Source organism: Sminthopsis crassicaudata, chromosome 1 (assembly GCF_048593235.1).
Source record: "Sminthopsis crassicaudata isolate SCR6 chromosome 1, ASM4859323v1, whole genome shotgun sequence".
Lineage (NCBI taxonomy): Eukaryota > Metazoa > Chordata > Mammalia > Dasyuromorphia > Dasyuridae > Sminthopsis > Sminthopsis crassicaudata.
The window spans coordinates 446711772-446735439 of record NC_133617.1 but is presented as its reverse complement, the minus strand read 5'-3'; the positions used below and the strand labels follow the sequence as shown (position 1 = coordinate 446735439).

Below are 23668 nucleotides of genomic sequence, written 5' to 3'. Positions count from 1 at the left end.
TGTTGGTGGAGTTGTGAAAGAATCCAGCCATTCTGGAGAGCAATTTGGAACTATGCCCAAAAAGTTGTCAAACTGTGCATACCCTTTGACCCAGCATTGCTGTTATTGGGATTATATCCCAAAGAAATACTAAAGAGTGGAAAGGGACCTGTATGTGCCAAAATGTTTGTGGCAGCTCTTTTTGTTGTAACTAGAAACTGGAAGTTGAATGGATGTCCATCAATTGGAGAATGGTTGGGTAAATTTTGGTATATGAAGATTATGGAATATTATTGCTCCGTAAGAAATGTCCAGCAGGAGGAATACAGAGAGGCTTGGAGAGACTTAAATCAACTGTTGCTGAGTGAAATGAGCAGAACCAGAAGATCACTATACACTTCAACAACAATACTGTATGAGGATGTATTCTGATGGAAGTGGAAATCTTCAACATAAAGAAGATCCAACTCACTTCCAGTTGATCAATGATGGACAGAAATAACTATACCCAGAGAAGGAACACTGGGAAGCGAATGTAAATTGTTAGCACTACTGTCTATCTACCCAGGTTACTTATACCTTCGGAAGCTAATAATTAATGTGCAACAAGAAAATGGTATTTACACACATATATTGTATCTAGGTTATATTGTAACACATGTAAAATGTATGGGATTACCTGCCATTGGGGGGAGGGAGTGGAGGGAGGGAGGGGATAATTTGGAAAAATGAATTAAAAAAAAAAAAGAGATTGACCAAATGAAAAAAAAAGAACTTTAAGAAAAAAAGCTCAAGGAATATAATAATTTCTTAAGAATTGGAATTGTTCAAGAAATAAAAAAGAACTTAAAAATGCAATTGAGAAAACAAAACTTTTATTCTTTACTAGTAATATGATGGTATATTTAGAGAACCTTAGAAAATCAACTCAAAAACTAGTTGAAACAATTAACAAATCTAGCAAAGTTGCAGGACATGAATAAACTCATATAAATCATCAGCATTTCTATATACTACCAACAAAATCCAGCAAGAAGATATAGAAAAATAAATCCCATTTAAAATAATTTCAGGCAATATAAAATACTAGGGAATCTACCAAGATATACCCAGTATTTTGTAAACTGTTTACAAAATACTTTTTAAACAAATGAAAACAGATCTAACGGTAAGAAATATTAATTGCTTATGCTTAGGCCAAGCCAATATAATAAAAATGACAATCTGTCCAAGTTAATTTTCTTACTCAGTGCCATATCAAACTACAAAATTTGAAAAGTTTCCCAGATTGTCAAAGGTAATCCTTGTTATATGCAACTTTCATTTCAATTTCAACAGCTAGTCTTTTCACTATTTGTTTTGACCATTTGTAAACTAGAGGATCTGTTCTTCCTTTGCTTTCTTAGATTGTACTAAAAGCTTTTTGTCTCTTTACTTTTTGTCAATAGCCACAATTACTAGGAGAATAATTAATTGGACTCATTGTCCTTAATGGATTCCTCTCTATCTTTTCATAGGCTCAAATAGAATGCCATATATTTTCTATGTTGGCCCATAGTTTATTTAAGAAAATATACAAAGCATATCAGTGAAGAAATTCATGAATTAAAAAAAAAAATAGTGGCCTGGTCATGTGTGTGGTACAATCTAGGGATAGCCCAAGTGCTTCATTAGGACCTTTTTTTTTTTGCATTTGTTTTTACGGTTTTTTAAGAGGCCTAGACAAAAGCAGTGAACTCAGTGAATGTAATGAGCCAGAATTCTGTACTTGAAACAAGGATTCTTACAAGGTGTTAACTCAGTGGAATTGATAAGACAATGATTATCTAATTTAGAATGGTGATTAATAGTTCTCTAGTTCAATATGATTGAATTAATCTTACAACAAATAATGGTTCTCTAGTGACATAATGATTGGCTTATACTTAGTATGATGAATGGATTTGATTATAATAGAGTATTTAAGAGGACAGAGTCAGACCTAGAGGGGACAGGAAAAGACTAGGGGAAGACAGAGGACTGAAGCCCGGAGACAAGCTCTGGACTCAGGGAGACTTCAAGACAGAAACCATCATGGTGGTCCTCCTGCCTCCCCCACTGAAACCAAGACACATTCTGGAGGACCTCCAGAAAGCTAGCCTGGGCCCCAGGCCAGGAGGCAAATCTGTGAAGGAGACAATAAAGATTTTTGGACTTTATCTCTGGCTATTCTTGTGGTGATCATTCTGTTGAAACAAAGGCTAGTTTAGAGACCTCCAGAAAACTAACCTCCAGAAACATTACAAGTGAAGAAACCATGAGAAAATTAAGACAAGAATCACACAGAAAGCACAGAATGGATTGTGATCCTTAGTAAGAGAAGAAATGTTGGCATTGATAAGATATTAATTTCCCCTAAAAACTCTCCCCCTAAAATCAATAGAACTGGACTTTTTATTACTCTTCTGATATTTTATTATCTCATCTTTCTTACCACCTTACTTTATATTTCTTTCCCTTATAGTAACTCCTAGGAGATATTTTAATTCATATTAATGAAGTCAATTTCTATTTTTGATTATATTTATTTTATCAAAAAATCAACATCCTTCACAGAACTCACAACTAAACAACACTTAGGAAAATCAACTTTAATTTTCAAATTATATATTACTATGTAGGACATGTAGGGCTATCTAGCCCTTCTATCACCATTCATATTCAATATTGTATTAGAAATGTTAGCTTTGACAATAAGAAAAGAAAAAGAGATTAAAGGAATTAAAATAGGTAATGAGGAAACCAAATTATCACTCCTTGAAGATGACATGATGGTATACTTAAAGAACCCTAGAGAATCAATTAAAAAACTACTAGCAACAATCCACAATGTTAGCAAAGTTTCAAGATACAAAATAAATCCATAGAAATCACCAGCATTTTTTACATATTACCAACAAAATCCAACAGTAAGAGATACAAAGAGAAAAATCCATTTCAAATGACTTTTGATAATATAAAATATTTGGAAGTCTACCTGCCAAGGCAAAGTTATGAACTATGTGAACACAACTATAAAACACTTTCCACACAAATAAAGTCAGATCTAAACAATGGGAAAAATGTCAAATGCTCTTGGATAGATCAAGCAAATATAATAAAAATGACAATACTACCTAAATTAATCTACTTACTTAGTGCTATACCAATCAACCTCCCAAGAAATTATTTTACAGAGTTAGAAAAAGTAATAACAAAGTCCATCTGGAAGAACAAGAATTTCAAGGGAATTAATGAAAAAATGCAAATGAAGATGATTTACCTGTGTTAGATTTAAAACTATATTATAAAGCAGGGGGTCATCAAAACCATTTGGTACTGGCTAAGAAATAGAGTAGTCAATCAGTGGAATAGGTTATGCTCACAAGACAAAATAGTCAATGCCTATAGTAATCTAGTGTTTAACAAACCCAAAGACTCCAGCTTTTGGGATAGAAACTCATTATTTGTCAAAAACTTCTAGGGAATTTGGAAACTAGTATGGCAGAAACTAGGTTCTGACTTACACTTAACACTCTATACCAAGATAAGATTGAAATGGGTTCATGATCTAGGCATAAAGAGTGATTTGATTTTATAGGCAAATAAATAAATAAAAAAAAACAACATAGTTCTGTGGAAGAGGATGGAATTTGTGACCAAGAATGAATTGGAGATAATTATTGACAGTGGAGAGCGGACAGATATTTATCTGAGCTCCTTCTGGAGTCCCTCAGATCAACAACAGATAAAGACTCTGAACTGGTTTTGGAGTGGCACAACCCACAAATATTTGAAGTGTAACAAATTTCCAGCAGAAGATGTTTCAGAAGAACTTCAGAGAAGGTCTGTTTCAATTGGGGGCAGGGGGGAGAGAGGGAGGGAGATGGCTGAGTGCAGGTGAACTGAAGAGAGCTAGAGTAGTGTGGTGTCCATATTTTGCCTAATACAGCAGTGTTGACTACTCTGTCCTGGTTACAAGCTAGTGAATCAGCAGATTATCTGTGAGACATCCAATGCAAATACAAAAGCCAAATAATGAGTCTCTGAACCCCAGAATAACAAGTGACCTGGTCATGCCCACCCAGCACTGGAAGTCAGTCAGCACCAGCTCAGGGCAACCTAAAGTTTCTGCTGCCTGTAAAATTAGAATTGAACAAATGGAAGTGAATGACTCAATGAGACTTCAAGAATCAGTCAAATCCCCCGAAAAAATGAAAAAATAGAAGAAAATATAAAATATCTCATTGGAAAAAGAGCTGATCTGGAAAATAGATCTAGGACAGACAATCTAAGGATTATTAGACTTCCTGAAAACTATGATGAAAGAGAGTCCAGACATCATCTTTCAGGAAATCATTAAAGAAAACTGACCTGATATCCTAGGACCAGAGAGTAAAATAGCCATTTAAAGAATTCACCAATCACTTCCTGAAAAATACCCCAAAATGAAAACTCCAAAGAACATCGTAGCAAAATTTCAGAATTATCAGATCAAGGAAAAAATATTGCAATGCAGCCAGAAAGAAATAATTCAAATATTGAGGAGCCACAATCAGGATTACCAGGATTTAGCAGCTTTCTCTTTAAAGGATCAAAGGGCCTAGAATTTGATATTCTGAAAGGCAAAGTGTAGCATCCCTTAATGCTACTCTAACTTTGTAGATTTCCTTAGTGCTACTCTAACTGCCCACCCATCAGTGTCATTGGTAGTCCACATTTACCCATCTTCGGGCACCAACCAGAATTCCACAAAGAAAGACCAACCAGGAGGTAGAAGTGAAGTGAAAGAGAAATTTATTCTTAGGAAGCACATATGGTATAACTATGGTATAATCCCTGATGATCCAGGAGAAGGGGAGGTCCTCTAGGAACCTAGACAAGCAGGTCATAATGGAATTGGCCCGAGAAGAAGGAGGGAGTTATGCTAGGCTTTGAGAGCACTAAGAAGGGAGACATGGTACCTGGGGTCAGACATTGCATCTTGGAGCTATGCCCCACTTCCACATAGAACTCGCCTGCGCCTCAATATATCTTTTCCCTCAGGTCCTCTCACATGCCTTGAACTGCATTCCTTGCTCCTAGAGACTTTTAAAATCTTAAAGCAAAGGAACTTAGATTTTAGCCAAGAATCATCAACTACCTAACAAAATTAAGCATTATCTTTCAGGGAAAAAGATGGACATTCAATGAAACAGGGGAATCTTATTCATTTCTGATGAATATGAAAGGATAGTATCTTTTAAAAAATGATGGAATTAAGAAATGAGAGAGGAATGGACTGGAAGAAAGAAAAAGGGAGAAATAGAATGGTGCAAATGATCTGCCAAAACAAAAGAACCAAGAAAATGTTTTTAAAGTGGAGGGAAAGGGGAAGAGAGGGTGAGAGAATGAACCTTACTCTCATCAGAACTGGCTCAAAGAGGGAATAACATACATACTTAATAGAGATATAGAAATCTATCTTACCCTCCAGGGAAATAGGAGGGGAATGGTATGGGAAGGTATGGAGAGTGATTAAAAAAAAGTAGGCATATTGGGGGAAGAAGTGGTCAGTACCAAACATTTTTGAGGAGGGACAAGCTGAAAGGAGAGAGAGAATAAATGAGGAGAAAATTCAATTAGCAATAGCAATTGCAAAAAGAATTTCAAAGCAAGTTTTTCTAATAAGGCCTCATTTCTCAAATATAGAGGAAACTGAATTAAATTTCTATAAAAAAAGAGCCATTATGCAGTTGATAAATGATCAGAAGATATGATTTGTGTTCAAAGAGTTTTGAATTCACACATTTCCTTTGACCTAACCACATTACTATGTGCCATGAATACCAAAAGAGATTTAAAAAAGTAAAATGACCTATATGTACAAAAATTATTCATAGCAACTCTCTTCTCGGGGCAAAAAAAAACCCTCAGAAATTGAGGAGATACCCATCAATTAGGGAATGGCTCAATAAACTGTGATGTGTGTTTATGATGGCATATTATTGTTCTGTAGAAAATGATAAGCAGGATATTCTGGAAAAACAAACAAACAAACAAACAAACAAACTGGAAAGTCTTCCCCAAACACAAACAAAATGAAATGTATGGTATGCAAAGTAATAGCAATATTCTGGGATGACCAGCTGTGAATAACTGCTATTCTCACAAGTACAATCATCCACGACTACTCTGAAGGACTTATGATGAAAATCATATTCATATCCAGAAATCTGTCTGAATACAGATTGAAGCATTCTCATTCTTTCTCCTTCCTTTCTTCCCTCCCTGCCTCCTTCTCCTCATTCTTCTCTCTGTTGAATCTCTGTCTGATTTTTTCTCAACTCAATTTTTCTTAAAGGTTTTTATTTCTTTAGGTAGGGAAATCTATGTCTTTTTTCACAACTTGACTTTAATGGAACTGTTTTGCATACTTTCATAAGTGGTTTCTTAACTGTGGGTGGGGATAAGAGTGAGAATCTAGAACTCAAAAATTTAAAAAACAAATGTGTATTTTTTGTTTTGAATGTAGCTGAAGAAAAAATATTAAATAAATAAAATAAAAGAGATTAAATTAAAAATACTTATTAGTCACTTACTATGTGTCAGGCACTATTCTAAGTGCTTGGGATACAAAGAAAGACAAAAAGTCTCAGCTCTTAAAGAGCTCATATTTCAATGGGAAAGAACACATTTTTGTCACTAGATACAAAGCTATAGATCCAGAGCCAATATAAGGTAATCTCAGATGTATTGGCCGCTTGAGAGACTGAAAAAAAAGATGAGAGTCTTGAAAAAATATAGGAAGAGAGATGAGTGAAGGGTAAGGAAGAAAGGTATTCCAGGACTGTAGGGAGAGGCAGTCAGTGTAAAATTTTGGAAGTGGGAGAATTATGTTTCAGAATCTCTAAGTAGGCCAGTGAAACTATGTCAGAAAGTATGTGGAGGTGAGCCAAGTTTAAGAGGTCCAGAGAATTAGAAAGCTGTCAAGATAGTAGAGAGTGTTATATGCCAAACAGAAAGCTTTATTTTGTTCTTGGGTGTAATAGGGAGCTAATGAAATTTATTAAAATGGTGACTTGGGCATAACCATGTTTCAGTAAATTTTCCTTAGCAGTTTGTAGTTGAATAAGAAGAAGAATATATACATGAAGAATGGTTGGAAGACTGACAAGATCTGCCAATGGATTAGACACATGGAGGCAGTGAAAATGAGGAGTAGAAAACAATTTCAGTGATTAGGAAAAAATAAAAGATGTTTTCTTTATTGGATATATTGAACTTGAGATGTCTTCTAGAAATCTAGTTCAATTTATTCCATGATAGTTTTCCATGGAGCATAAGAGACAAATTAGAGCTTGATGCTAGGGGTGTGTGTGTGTGTGTGTGTGTGTGTGTGTGTGTGTGTGTGTGTGTGTGTATGTGTATGAATCAACTGCTTTGATATAATTGAATTTATGAAAAGTGATGATATTATCAACTTAAGACAGTAAAGAAGGAAAAGAAAAGAGAGTTGAGCACAAAGACTTGGGAAATATGCATGGTTAATAGGTGTGAAATGAAAAACCAGCAAAAGAGAGTAAGAGGGAATAATCAGATGGGTAGAAGAATCCATGAAAGAGTAGTAACACAAAAATCTAGAGAAGAGAGACTATTCAAGAGGATGTGATCACTAGCTTTAAATGTTGTAGAGAAGTCAAAAAGGCTATTAGATTTGATGATTGAGAGATTAAGAGCAAATGTTTCTAAAAAGGGAGAAATGATTATGTAAAACAAAACAAAAAGTCAAAAAAGAACCATCTGTAAGGTTATTTTTTTCTTCTTAGTTCCCCTGATAACGAGAAAAATTTTAGATTCCTGTTAGTTATAATTCCAGAAGAGAAAATAGACGGACAACCAAAATGCTAGACTGTTACTCAGAAAACAAAAACAAAAACAAAAAACATGGATTGACTATGGAAGATTTATGGAATGACATGAACAAAAATTTACTATAATGAAGAGATGTGAGAATGATTGAAAAAGTATGGAGTGATAGACAGTGATAGTACAGTACATACTACTCTTACTGAATGAAAATATTGAATGAAAGTGTCAAAGCAACTAAGTTATCTCTCCTTCTTTGCCTCTTCCACTCATTTAACAAATGTTCTTTCTACACAATTGCTGTAAGTAGAAGTTGCTTTCTTCATAAGCCACTGATATAATTTCACAGTATTTCTATGTCCTATTAATTCAGTTTCTTTTTATATTTCTTTTTGAAACTAGGTCATTTTTTCCTCTCCTAACCCTGTTATATACTTTAAAATGGTGAACCACTAAAATATTATAAATTAGGTCAGAAAATTCTATTTATTTGCATTAATATACATTTTTAGGTTTTAAATAGTGAAGATTTCCTGTCTTTTCCCCTTACTGCTTACCAGGTTGACCTATATTCTTTGTTCTACTATCTTTTAACTGAATGCCATTTTCTTCCTGCAGTAACACTGTGGAATATAACCTAATGAAAGTCCAGTTAATTTTTCCCAGATAATTAATGTAACTCTTAAGAAGATGAACAACAGCTTGTTTACATATGATGGATAAATTCTGCAGTTGCCTGACAGTGATTCCAAATTGTATTCAGCATTACTCTGATGGTTATTGTGGTTTTGTGCTATTTCTAAAGTAAATTGTCAGCTTTGGTTTTTTCTCCTTCTGCTGATTCTTCAGCTGCTCAGTGCCTGCTGTTACTAGCAGAATAAATAAAAAAACGAAGGAGAGACTGAAACAGCACAGCTGTACAGGTATAAAAACATCTAGACCTCTGGATACCAGTACTTCTTGGAGAAATTAACTATTTTAAATTGATCTGTTATAGTAATACCAAGGCAGAAGAACAGTGAGTAAACATATAATGAATCTTGCACTGAAAGGAATGAATACGAAGAACCAAGTGTTCTTGGGTTGTTTTTAAGACAGGGGATTCCTGCATAAGAAAATAGATGGAAGGGGAGGGCTATATAGAGGGCTTGATAAAGGGGAAATTAGGTAAAAGAGGCTGGTGAAATGAACAATAAAATTATGTTTGGGTAAGTGGAGGCACTACTTGATAAACAAAATGACTGTGGTGCATAAAACAAATATTTCCCTTGCTAAACAAAGGAAAGACAAGAGAGAGAAAACGGATAAAACTATGGTGATGGGGAAGAAATATGGAGTATAAACAGAAAAGGGGTTAAAAAAAAGAAAAAGGAAGGCAAAAATAAAAGAGAAAGAGAAAGAAAATAGTAAGGAAATGGAGAAGAAGAAATCACAGAGAAGGAAGTAGAAAGAGAAGAGAGTGGATGATATTATTGCTAGACAAATAGAGAAAACTCACATAAGGTAGTTTCAGGTCACTAGGTTGGGTTTTCTGTCCAGAAATATGTTCCCATTACTAACTATAATATTTTTTCCTATAATAGTATTTTACTTTTTTTTTTTTTTTTTACCTTTTGAGTTCCCATCCTTCAAAATTTTCCTTTCAAGAAGAAAATATAACCTGAAGGGATAATACCTTAAAAATCATTAATATCTCACTCCTCAAAGAAGATTAGCTGATTTACATAAGAGAACAAAATTTTATGTGAACTTGGCAAGGGCTAAATTAGGGTGGGTAGGGGAAGACTAAATTTAAGAGGTTTGGAAAGAAGAAGGAGATGGAGAAGTAGAGCCATAGGAAAGATCAACTGGCACCAAGTAATGACACAGATGACAAGTCAAACAAAAACTACCTGGTCTACTTAAATTATTTATATATGCACATATACCATATTATATTTCATTCATCTAAGAGGCAATTTCTTCTCTTTAAAGTCAAGTTAATAATACTTGTACCTTTATGTTATAGTAATTGTGAGGAAAACTATTTGGGAGTCAAGAAATGTTATAACCTGGTACAATGGCTAGAGAACATGCTGCCGGGTCAGGAAGACTTGGATTCAAGTTCCTCTTCTGGTTATGTGAACCCAGGCAAATAATGTAATCTCAAAGATTGTAAATGGAAAAGAATGCCCCTCTGCACTAGGATAGAAAAGTACCTACACTGATGCAATATTACTAAAAAAAAAAAAAAAAAAAAAAGTGAAGGGTTTTTGTGGGTTTTTTGTGTATTGGTTGTTTGTTTTTGAGGAGTGGATAGTGACACCCAGAACAATAGAATGAATAGCATGCTTATCTTGAAGTCAGGAAGACAAAGGATGAAGTGATGCCTCTAACCCTGGTTAAGAGGTCATAGACAAATCACCTAACTTCATGGTATCCCTGGGGAACTAACTGTCTAGAGTGTCCTGGACTTTTTAGTCTGCATTAATGGTGAGAATTTCTACCCTGGCAGTTTCCTCACTGTTAAAATCACTCATTTTCTCCTCTCCAAAGAAATTAGTAGCATTTTATAAATTATTAAAGTATACACTATTTCTAAGTGTTATGCTCAATATCTACAGAAAAATCTGAAGCAAAATTTCCAATTTCCCATGTTATGCATGGGGGATTCCTTACCTCTAGGACAACATGATCTGGTGGATAGAGCAACATTCTTAGAGTAAGCAGATCAGACTGATAGCTCTGTCACTAATACTTAATAATTTTGTGGCCTTAGGCAAGTTACTTCAGTGTAAGCTTCTATTTTACTTTGTAAAATGAGTAGCTTAGACAACATTAACTTCCAACTCTACTGCTCTGTGATTTGATTATGAGGACTTCAATTTCAATCATTGGTTAAAGGACTGTGGCCCTCTTGTGGCTAGAAGTCCCTTAATCATGAAGTGCTGGATTGCTATTTTGAAAGGGGTAGAACCCAGCTCTCCTTTCTTAAAACTTTCTAGAATATATATGCATGGAAAGGCAGACTACCCTTTCCTTTGCACTCCCACTCCCATTTATATTTATGATGAAGGGACGAAGGAATTCTCCCCTAAGTGAAGGAAGAGGAACCAATTCCATTTAGCCCCCGAAGTCCCTATATATTCATAAAACATGAAATTATTTGCAATGATATACAGCTGTGCAATGAAAATTTAAAGTCACACAACATTTGATGAAGATCCACAACAAATATTAAACAATCACCTGCAATTCCTAGCACATCTACCTTCAATCCCAAACATAACCTAAATTATCTTCAACACTTTAGAAAAGAGTATTTAATACAAAGGCATATTTTAAAAGTTTTCCTGAATTAAATTATAGGCTGCACAGTAGACTATAAAGAAAGTTATGTTAAGCTAATGATTTCAGGTTTAAGCCTTTCTAATAGATTACCAATTTTGTATTCTAATTCTGTGTTTCTATGCATCAGGACAAAAGAATTTCATCATTCTTATTGACTTTTCCTGCTACTTGTAAGTTTTATTGATGCAAGCATATTAGAAAACCACACAAAATCAAATTCTTCAAAAAATTTTCTGTGCCATATCCACTACAGCCAAGACAACAGCCCTAAAATTGTTGATTCTGTCTCCTTAATAGTCTCATTTACTTGAGTAAATGGGTAATGCAATATGTTTGCTCTGATATCCCTAAGAGAAAGGTAGCAATTAAAATATTAATGAGGTAGAATCTGGCATGGATGAAATTCTCTACTCTAAGAAGTAACAAAGTGTTATGGACCAAACCAAAGTACTATATCTTGTCTCTAGAATCTAGCTTTTCCTGCCACTGACTAGAGGTTGGAGCTAAAATTTTGTCACTGTATTCACTCCATGAAGCTCTGCTACTTGGCAATATTCCAAAACCCTCCAGAAGGCTACAAAGTAAATTCAATCCATATCTCTACAGGACTCAGCAAGTTGTTCATTGGATTACTTTTATGCAGATAAAAAAAAACAAACAAAAAGAAACGGAAAGAAAGAACTTTGATTTACCATGTAAAATTCCTTCTTCGAAAAAAAATTTTCCAATATTTGTTGACCACTTTTTTTTGTTGACCACAATATTTGTTGCCTACTGTGGTATAAAATAAATACACAAATGTAGGAAGACTGCTATTCTGGAGAAGGTCATGACATAGATTAGGAGATAACCAATACCATAAAATAACTCATACTCACAAAGAACCTTAAAATTTAGAAAGATTTGTCCTTACAACAGCCCTGAGAAATAGGTAGGAGAATTCTTAGCACATCTCTTATTCTGGAGACTAGCCTGCATTGAGAATGGCCAGTCTTAGAATAAGAGATATAATTGTACTGTTAAACATTCAACCTTATTAGATTACATCTAGAATACTAAATTCAGTTGGGGATATTGTATATTAAGGACACTGATAAATTTTGATAAAATAGAACAAATATGACAAGAGTGAGGGGGAAGAGGAAGATTATGCTCCAAATTCTGAATTCCTTAAGAAAAAAAAATATTTCACAAAAGGTAATATATCTAGATAAATTGAACCACAAAAAAGAAAGTTACTACATAATGGGGCAGAGAAGGGTTTAGAAGTGGCACTGGGAAGAAATATGTATGTCTACCCTCCTTCTTTGTTTAGTTTATTGGTTGGGAGAAGAGGGAGCATGAAGTAAGATACAACCTAATTGAAAAGATAGCCAGCGATGTTATTTATCATTAAGGCTGGGGAAGAAAGTAGAGCTGGATCTGATATATCATATTAGAACATGGAAAGATAAAAGAGGAATACATTTGGAATAAAGGAAAATTTGTTCATGAGAAATCCAGAAATCACAAAGAAATAACTTCATACTATTGCTTCTAATTCTGTCCCCAGTGGCTAATATAGCTTTTAACCAATTACAGTTCTTCAAAAACATGAAAACAGCTAACATATCCTACTAAGTCTTTTGGTTATCCAAGTTTAACATTCTTATTATACACCAATCAATCCTCATTGTTCCTTATCAGCCTTATTATCCCTGTCTATCATCCATCTTAGCAAAGCATCTGAAACTAGTTAAATTAAAAGAAGGCTACATTGTAAATACTTAACAAATTTCATTTATTTATTCATTAGAAAAATTGATTTTTTTTATTCATTGGAAAAATAAAAGAATTTTATGCCATGATTAGGGGTTTCCAAGAGTGCAAGGGGTAGTGAAGGTCTTCAAGTAGAAGTTGGATGGCAACTTGCCAAAGAAGATTGCTATAAAATGTGTGTATGGGACTAAATGATCTCTGAGATTTTGCAGTCTCCATTTTACATATGAGCTAAATGAGAATCAGAAGATTTAAAGGACTTTCTCCTACTCTTCCAACTAGTCAATGTTAAAAGCTAAACTTGGGTCTGTCCTTTAAGTTCAGATATATATGATATAAATACATTAAATGTTAAATATTATCTACAATTATATATATAATGTCACAAGGCGATATATGATTAATTGTAAAATGAATGGTTCATACAATGAATAATATGAATTTAAGGGAAAAAGAGAACACACCAGACTTAATTGGTATTTAAAAGCTTTGGACTACCAGATGGGGAATATGAGGTTAAGAAAGGGCTGTGTTTACACAAATAATCAGTAAAAGATCCAAGACTAAGGTTGTACTATTTCAACTTCTAGTCCAAAGATGGGAGATTTTAAATAGGCTTCATCAGATAAATGTAATTTGGATAATCAGAGTAAAATGAGGAGGTCAGCTTTGCAGAAAAAAAAAAAATAATAGAACTCTTTGTTCAGGACCAAGAATGCTCAAGTTTTAATTTTAGGATTCATAATTTTAGGCCATTTTTCCAGAGTGAAAAAAATTTTGTGGATGGAAGTAATGGGAGATGAAGTTACACAGGGGAGTGTGGGGATCAGATTCTCAAGGTGCTTTGACATGTCAAACCTAGCTAATATATCCTTTCCCTTGTAATCCTTTTTGGAACAATTAAGTAAACATTAAAATAATTATCCTAGTTTGTAATTAACTTTGAGTTAATTTGAAAGAAAAGTCTTATCAGTCTTAAATAATTCTCAAAAAATACCATTACTCTCTCCAATTCTGCTCTAGAAGGACTTCCCCCTGAAGTAATTAGGGCAATTAATTATTGGATGAAGGATTGGCGTCCTTGATTTATTTGCCTAAAAGCAAGCTATTTCACTGTGCCTCAGCTGGATTAGGATAATGATCAATCTAAGAGAAGAGGGAAGTTTTTGATTATTCAATTAAAGAAAGTATCCCTTGAGTTTGCCCTTGGCTATCTGAAAAGGAAACTCCTTAAAGGAAATGGTCATCTTAAATTAATTAATCTTAAATTAATGAATTTAAGATGATTCTCTAAAAATATGACAAAAACTAATTATAGTTTTCTTTTGCAAATTAGCTGGATGTTGCCTTGAGCTCTAGAAGGATGGTCTATTTTATTGAGGAGTATTATCTATTATTTGAGAAAACTATTAATTATAACTCAAAACTGATTTGCTGGAGGGAAATGTTCAGAGTCATCGAACTTTATGGAGCAAAATTCTCAGATATAATAATCCAAATTAAAATGTAAAAGTATTTCTGGGGAGGAATAGGCCTAAGAAGCAAAGAAAATAATTCCAATGATGTCAAATTGTACATTACTATTTTATAAAGATAGTCTAAAACTACTGGTTTTAGGATAAGGTATCTTATATCTGTCCATTAAAACTAGGGCCACTCTAATACTTTGAAGAATTTTTTTTTCACATGTACAAAAACACTCCAAATACAGACAAATATTTTATAGAGGTTCTAAACATTGCTGGAAGTTTGGAATTGACCAGGAATATTTTTAGAAAAAGAATGGAGTGGTTTGTCAGATTATCTACACTATTGATTTTATCTAGACCTGTGATTTCTTAACTTTCTCAGAAACTCTTAGAACTTGACTGAAACATAGAGTTGCAGAAGGGTTAAAGAATTTATCCCCTTTCATTTAGATGGCATAGATAACATAGGTAAACCTGGAATCCTGGTCTTATCAATTCCAAAGCAGTCTCTTTATTGCTGATAACATTTTATTAATAAATAAAATTATTTCAGTCTTAAAACATTAACTGGAAGAAACTCTTAGGTTATCTTCAGAAGCTTTAGTTTCAAGTCACATAGTTTTAAATCCAGTTATTTTATAATGCACACAAAATAAGCCTATTCAAGGCCTATTCAGAAAAATGCAATGCCTTGAGGAACTGAGTTTAAGTCCTGAATGTGACACCATTTTTGATCCACCTCTCATTTCATCAGTATAGGAAATGTTTCATGAATGTTCAACCAACATAAACTTTAACTGTTTAGCAATTTCCTTTTTTAGAGATGTCTTGGGCATTATGAAGTAGAATGACTTGCCAAGGGCCACAGAGCCAACCTACTGCAGAAGCTGTAATAGCTACTGGGGCAAGTCACTTTATCCATCTGGGTTTCAGTTTCTTAATCTGTAGAATGGAGATAATAGAGACTGATAAGTAATAAGACATTAGAGGTCATCTAATCCAATATATCCTTTCCCACTTTATTGATGATGAAACTGAGAACCAGAGATGATAAAGTGATGTTCTTGTCTAAAGTCATAAAAGTAGCAGAAGCAGGATCACCAGAGCTGTAATGTGCTCTAGTTCATTTGTTGGTTACATCCTCCATTCAAGTGCTATGCTTTATTAGAATGTATAGTTTGTTCCTGGATATTCAAAATGATACAATTGGCATAGAAGCTCTGGTCAGTCCTGCCACATTTATTGTTCAAAGATCTACTTACTAGGTTTGGCGTAATTACCCATTGGGAAAAACATTTGCATACAGATACGTGTGCGCGCACATGCATGTATGCAGACCCACAGTGTAGACTCACACTGAAGGAATATCATATTCTCAACATACTAAAAATGTCAGTATCTTGTGTTCCTTTTGTTTAAGCACATTAAAAAAAAATAACATGCTAGTTTTAGAGCCATCTTGTTTGCTCAAGGAGCTTTCTTGTAACCAATAAAGAAAAGGAGGCACATCAGACCTTCACAATGTCCAAATATGGAAATATGTGCTTCATCACTAATTTGTCCTGGAGGAGTAATATAGTTTGGCTCCTTCATAGTTCTTTTAATCACATTATTATTTATTAAAGTAATGGCTAATGTCAATTCACCTTCTTTGTAGCAATGTTCAAAGTACTTTGAAATTCTAATTATCACTTTCAAGAAGACAAGAGAGTTAGGAGACAGATGTGTAAACATAGGCAATTCACATCACTTCTCTATTTCCCTATCTCCTCATACAGAAAATTAGGTTAGACTGTCTTTTAAGATCCTTTCCAAAATGCAAAAAATGTAAGAATCTAAATGCAATTGGAAATCATCCAATTTTTATATTTCATGGCTCAGCAAATCTATGTAGTACATTAAAGGACATGTTTAGAACCTGGACAAAACTTGTTGTGGCTTTCGTAGTATTATGAATTATGTAGGATTCAAGCCCAATGCAATAAGCAAACTGGAGTTAAAGTACAAATCATTTTTGACCAACTAGCAAGTGAAAGTCAGTATGCAGAGAATTCAGCACAGATTAATTACCCCATAGGATCATATGAACAAATTGCTACTGCTGCTGTAAAAGCTTGGGGTATTCTTCTAGGGAAAGATTGAGGGGAAGCCTTCACAAAAATAGAGCAAGGTACCAATGAACCCTTTACAGATTTTGTGGGATGTTTGCAAACATCTGTCACACGAACCATTGGAGAAAATACAGCTACAGAAATAATGATCAGACAACTGGCTAAGGGAAATGCTAATGAGGTTTGCAGAAGAATTATATGGGGACTACACAAAGATGCTCCTTTAGAGAAAATTATAAAACACTATGCCAGATTGGGTACAAATACTTATTATACCCGGACTATGATGAACATGGAAAGACAGAGTCCCTTTTCACAAGGAACTTCTAGAGAGACTCATCAATGTTTTAAGTGTGGAAAAATTGGACATCTGAGAGCTCAATGTAGGCAAAGAGATAGAATGAGAAGACAGGGTGAGAGAACAAAACCCATAACTCCCTGTATAAAATGCAACCAAGGTTTGCACTGGGCCTCAGAATGTATGTTGACTCAGGGAAATGAGAGATAGGGCCCAGGTCCAAGATATCAAACAAAAGACAGGTGGGGCATAATGGCTGCCAAGGTTACACCTTTACAAGTTCAGGGCTCTGATGTGATCAATCAGCCTAAAAGCAATCAGATGGCAGGAAGGGATTACAATTGTAGAGAATATAGCCTTTTTAAACCCAACAGAAGGGCAGTGTCCAGTGCAAGCAGCTCCAATGTAATTGCCAGGTGATGAAGAGAAATTTAGAAAGTGGTAAATAGAAGGTACTAGATACATTAACTGCTTGGGAGAAAGGGTTTGTTTGTATCTTTACAGATGGAGAAGGAATCAAATGGATGCCAACAAGCACTTTGCTCAGAGAGACAGAAAAAGAGAAAAAAACCTCAAAACAAAGGAGAAGACTCAAGAAACATCTGGTCATTCCATCTCTGACTACATGTGCTACTGAAAAAGTATGACAGTGAACATCAAAAATTGTTAATGAGACTATTGCAGAACTTCAAAATTTGCAGGAATCATTGGATTCCCTGAGATATGAAATGATGGACAATAGATTGGTTTTCTCTTGGCTACTGAAAGAGGAGGTGTATGTATGATTGTTACTTATATACCCCCTTTTTAGGACTTATGGACATATATAATTCCTCATGTTGATTCATGTTGTTTGTTACGTGCTTGTGTAATACCTCCCATGCTAATGGATTTAGGTATACCTGTTTTAAGTAAAACAAAAGAAAGCAGGAGATGTAGAGGGCCACAGATAGTGGGGGATCTCTGGGTAAGGTATAAGACCTTTCAGCCCAGAGGAAACCTGCTAACAATATCTAGTTTGGCTTCCCATTTCCCACTGATGCCCACTTCCCTTCCTGAGAAATCAAAGAGGGCATGACCACCTATGTTCTACTTGAAGTAAGGGATACTTACAGCAGGGTGCTTATAGCTAGTACTTACTCAGTGTGATTAATAAGATAATGGTTCTCTAATTGGCACATACTTAGTGTGCTGTAATGATATAATCATACTGAGGTATTTAAGGACTGAGAAGATTGGAAACAGACACTCCATCTTAGACCATCCATCATGGTGGCTCTCCTGCCTCCTTCACTCTTCCACTAAGACTAAGGCTGGTCCTGATCTCCTCCAGAGAGCTAGTCCAAACAGTACAATATAAGTGATTTGAAATTAGTAAGCTATCACTTTTAATATGGCTTCAGACACTCACTGGATAAACTTCTCTTTCCCTCATTTCCTACATTTACAGTATGAGGATGATAATAGTATCTCCCTCATAGACTTGGAAAGAATTAAGAACAGTCAGAATGATAGGGATATATATACTTCATCATGATTTAACATGATTTTAATTTCTTCTGCTACATTGAAAGCTCTTCATTCTATATATTTATGATATTAGACATTTGTAGACAATAGTTTAATCTGTGATTCTAGGTTCCAGTTTACTTGAATATATAAGCATATTTTGAGCTTTGTATTTGACTGTTTGCTATCTGTGAGCCCTATGCTATGTAATCTGTATTAATCACTAAATCTAGATTTTGAAAAGATATTCCTTCCATATTTTCTAGTGATGAAAAGACTGCTTACAGTTATTGTTCAGTAGAGTCATGTAACTTTATGTCATGGTTCTGAATTGCAATCATAAAACACTCCACTTATATAAACAAATTTGCATGAAAGACATTTGTTTCATATTGATAAACACATTATTGGCTGAGTCAATGAGAATGTGGCCTATAGAAAACTTTTTGATTCTATTTTTTAATCTTAGATATTTCACAGACTGAATTAGAAAATAAACCACTTTGGGTTACATTTGCCAAAACAAATGACTATTAAGTCCTGTCAAAATTTTAATATGAGTTGGTAAAGTCATATCTACTTAACTCCAAAATTTTGGAGCAGGTTTTTGATCCATTAATGTGTTCTAAGAATATTTGTAAATTCTCTTATTGATTTTTTGTGAGGAAATGCCAATTTTTCTATAACTGCCTTAGAAAAGTTGATACTTTTTTGCATGATTTTGTTAAGATCCTCTTTAATTGTTAATTTTACAATTCCAAAGGTTTATAAGAAAACTAGATAGATGTTAATTGATTTAAATGTGCTCTTCTCTCTGACTTTGACTATTTAATTTATCCAGATACAGCTTTCTTCTCAATAGTATCATATTTAATGTATCTTGTATATGGGCAACAGTGTAATGAACATTGCATTTGTAGTTAATTCCTATGTGATCTTCGTTAAATCACTTAGCCTCACTGGAACTCAGTTTCCTCATTTGTAAAATGACCAAATGAAATAGTTGATATTTCAGCTGTAGATTTAGTTATTTTAGATTCAAGTATTTAATAGAATTGCTTTTGCACAATAGTTCATTTTGATGCCTAAATGTGAAAATGAAGCCTTCAGACTTTATCTTTCCTTGGAACATATTAAGAATTTTACACTTCATGGGTGCAACACATTTTGATATCTGTGGGAAAATATATAATATGAAAAGACTGCTTACTGTTATTTCAGTAGAGTCATATAACTTTATGTCATTTGTGGACATAAAATATTTTTAAGATGTTTAGATCAACTGACTTCCTTTAAGTTGGAGTTTATGGTCTATTAGGGAGTAATAAAAGATTTAAAGTAGTCAGAACAATAATTATATGAACTATCTGTCTCCTTGAGAGATGCTATGCTTTACATGAAATGTCAAAAACATTAAGCTTTGAAAAGAAAAGCTTTTCATGTGTATATCACATACTTTGGTGTTCTTAGTATATTTCAGTCCATTTTATATATATTTTGATACATGAATAAGCCATAACAGAGAGTAGTTAGAATGATAATATGAAAGGTTGTAGACAGACTTGGCTTCTATGAGAATCATCTCTTAAATGAATATAACCAAAGAAAACATCAATGAGCTCCTCCTTCCTATAAAGAAATAGAATATGAAGCAGTTACTTCAGAGTTTGAGGTTTTCCAAGTGATAAAGGAAAAAAAATGGCCAAAAACAGCCTACATGGAATCTGGGGATAATCCAAGAGCTCAGTCTAAACCTTGAATGTACATGAAAGGGATGGGGGTGGAGGTGGCTTCTCCAGAGTTCAGGGCCTAAAGATATATAGAGGTATATTACTATGACTACAGACTATATAGGAGTTATACTCTAGGAGACTCTCTAAGTCTCACTGATCCAAGGTCTGAGAATTGAAGCCAGGAAGCTAGTAGTTGACTCTACAAGATAAGGGTCAAGGCTAGCTTAACCAAGTAGGGAAACCTCAAAAGAAAGATGAAAAATACACCCAATTCTCAAGTTAGGAGTGAAATGTCAGGTAAGCATGTGGAAGATATAGAACTAGTACAAAAAAAATCACCTGTTCAAAGACTATAAGAGGGTTCATAATGAATTCAGAAAAAATGTGGAGTGACTTGTATAAACTAATGCATATTGGAGAGTACAATGAGAAGAACAATTTTTGTCGAAAGTCACAATAATAATGTAAGGGGAGACAACTATTAAATGGCTCAGAAATCTTACCAAAGCAGCAGCCAACCATAATCACTTCACAAAACTCATATCTTCCACTTGATAGCAGAGAGGTATAGAACCAGATGTACATTCTTTAAAAATGGCAAGTTTGTTGACTATATACCTATTTGTTATAAAGTGAGTGATTACATTATAGGGGCTAGATTGATGGATACTGACATATGAAAAGAACATCAATAAATCTTTAATAATGTGTAGAAGAAAGGGAAATGAGATGCTGAACGGAAGATAAATAGCAATTTGTTACTACATTCTTAAGCATCTGGTTATATTGATCTATTATATTGATCTATTGGTTATATAGTGGATAGAAAGCTGGATTTGGAATTAGGAAGAGTAGTTCAAATCTAGTCTCAGATACTTGTTAGCTGTTTGACACCGGGCAAGTCACTTAAGTTCTGTTTCCTTATCTTTAAACTGAGCATAATGATAACACCTACCTTTCAAGGTTGTTGGGAAGATAAAAATATTTAATATCTGTAAAATGATTTGAAAACCTTAAAATTCTATCTAACTGCTAGGAATTTAAAAAAAAACTAGATGTATATTGTATATTCCTCTTTGCTATTTTCATTGTTTATAAAATGTTTATAATAATTTATATTTATTAGATGAACAACAAAATTAAAAAGAATCTATGAATGCCAACTGAGTTAAAGATGGTAGTATTCAAGAAAACGTTTGTTAATATTATGCTACTTTAAAGCTGCTTATTCAACAATCACGAAACCAATGTTCTTTACACACTTAGAATTTTGTAGTAATGATGCAGGTTATGAATGCTTTATAGATAATATATATTTATGTAGAGAGATCACAGTCTCATCTTTTGGTGATAGACATGTGACAGAATCAGACTTATGTTTCACATTAAGCTGGCAAGTATTTTGTTAGCTAATTTATGAGCAATTGTGAAATATCTAATTCAATCATTATGGTTTTTATCCCTGTCTACTACTTTTCCAGTTTTACAGAGAACATGTTTCAGTCACTTCATTTTATGACTATTATCATTCATTAAGTTAATAGTGTTAAATTAATAATGTTCTGATTTCATCTCTTCTACCTTTTGTTTTTGTTGCATGTTATTTCTTATGATTGTATAGATAAAAATACATTTGCTTCTTTTTATTTTCTCTCTTCTTTTTTTACTCTCCTCTCATACTGTCTTTCTTTGCTTTGCTGATTTAACGTTTCAGATTGATTTTAAATTGTTTATTTTCTTCTTTGAATTGATTTAATTCATTTTATCATCTTAATCTTTTAAAATTGTTTTCAATTGATTAAAAGGATGGATATATGTTTTCTGAGTTGTATTTAATCTGTCTTTGCTGTTGCCTTAAATTGGACATTTTCTCATTCAATTTTTCTACTGCAAGGACTAGCTAGTTAATGCTTTTTCAAAGAAATTCAGTAGCTGTTTTTTTAAAAAGTTCAGCCTTTCTACTGATTTTGATTGACACTATCCTTCCTTTATCACCTATTGGAAGACCTCCAAAAATTTAAAATATCAAAGATATTTAAATGATTGGCACCAAGGAAATGACTATTGCATAGACTGCTATGCATGCTGTTTTTACACAATTCAATATGTTCATTCACAACAACAATAGCAAATGTCAGATGTGGTTTTTAATTACTTTGTTTTGGTACATAGTTAATCATCAAGCATTTATTAAAAGTTTACTGTATGTCAGGCACTGTACTAAGCATTTGGGATACAATACAAACAAAAATAATCTCTATCCTAAAGGATCTTTTCCAAATTAAATAAATGATGTGTAAAAAGAGAACTCGACAATAGAAGGGGAATTAAAGAAGGGCAGGATCCTGATGGCTAAGTTGGAGCAATCAGTTAATTATTGTTGATCTGGGGCTCAATGAAATTGTAGAACTCATCAAAGGGAGAAGGGACTCAGAGGAGTGGAATAAGGAGACAGCTTGAACACGGGGGCTAGTTGTTCTGCTAGTTTGATTTATGCTGTTGAATTCAAGATGGATTTCAAAATTCTGGTTTCAATATTTTGCTCAACTCATTTTCAAAATAATTTAATAGGTTTATTATTTTATTACAAATTACATATTTCAGAACTTATGAGATAGGATTTCCAATAACAATATGATCTTTAGTTTTCCTTCTGTAGATATTAATTACAATGTAATTCTATCTCTTATTAAGTTAAACACCTACATATTTTTCCTTCTTCCTTTGTACTTTAAACATAACTTTTAAACACACTCTAAACATCTGTACTTTAAGAGATTTTACACAGAATTGTTATCAAAATAATAAACTAAGATTCTCATAAAAACAAGATATATTCTAATTGTTTTATTCTATAAATTCATTTTTATTTTTAATTATATTGTAAAATCTAATTACATTCATTCCAAAATATCAGGACTTTATATTCAAGTTACAACTCTTTCTACAAGTAACATCTTCATTCGGGGTCACAAAGAATTTTCCATCTCCTCCATATTGAAGTGAATAGATTATGTTGAGGCAGAAAAGGTTGTTCTTTGTAAAAAAATTTTTTTATAAGTTTAGAATTTAAATTTCTGCCCAGACAATAGAAAAACCTATTTCTAGGTAATTTCATAAAATTAATACATGAAAAGAGCTTTGAAAATCTTAGAGTGTTTATACATGCTAGTTGATTCTATAGGATCATGATGCAGTCAAATTAAGCAAATTCATTTCCTATTTTTAAAAATGTTGCTGGATTTTTTTTTTTGGTGAGGCAATTGGGGTTAAGTGACTTGTCTAGGGTCACATAAATAGGAAGTGTTAAGTGTCTGAGGCCAAATTTAAACTCAGATTCTCCTGACTTCAGGGCTGCTGCTGGTTGATCCACTGTATCACCTAGCTGCCCTGCTACATTCTTTAAAAAAAAAAAAAAAAAAAAAAACAGTGCAATTTTGTGTATTATGTCTCACACTTGACTTCAGGTAGATTTCCTAATCTAGCGAGTTCTGAGCTATCATGGTCTGTGCCGAGAAGATATTTGGAGTAAGTTCATCATAAATACAGTGATCCCCTGGAATTAGAAATGGGGTATCAGGTTGTTTGGTAGGGTTGAATTGGCCCAGGTTGTAA

At 33.6% G+C, this 23668-nt stretch overlaps 1 protein-coding gene across 2 annotated transcripts in view; it reads right to left on the bottom strand.

Moving 5' to 3' along the window:
• TRPM3 (transient receptor potential cation channel subfamily M member 3) overlaps positions 1–23668 on the bottom strand; it is a 603878-nt gene that overhangs the window by 538362 nt on the left and 41848 nt on the right. The gene's annotated exons all lie outside the window — the stretch shown is intronic.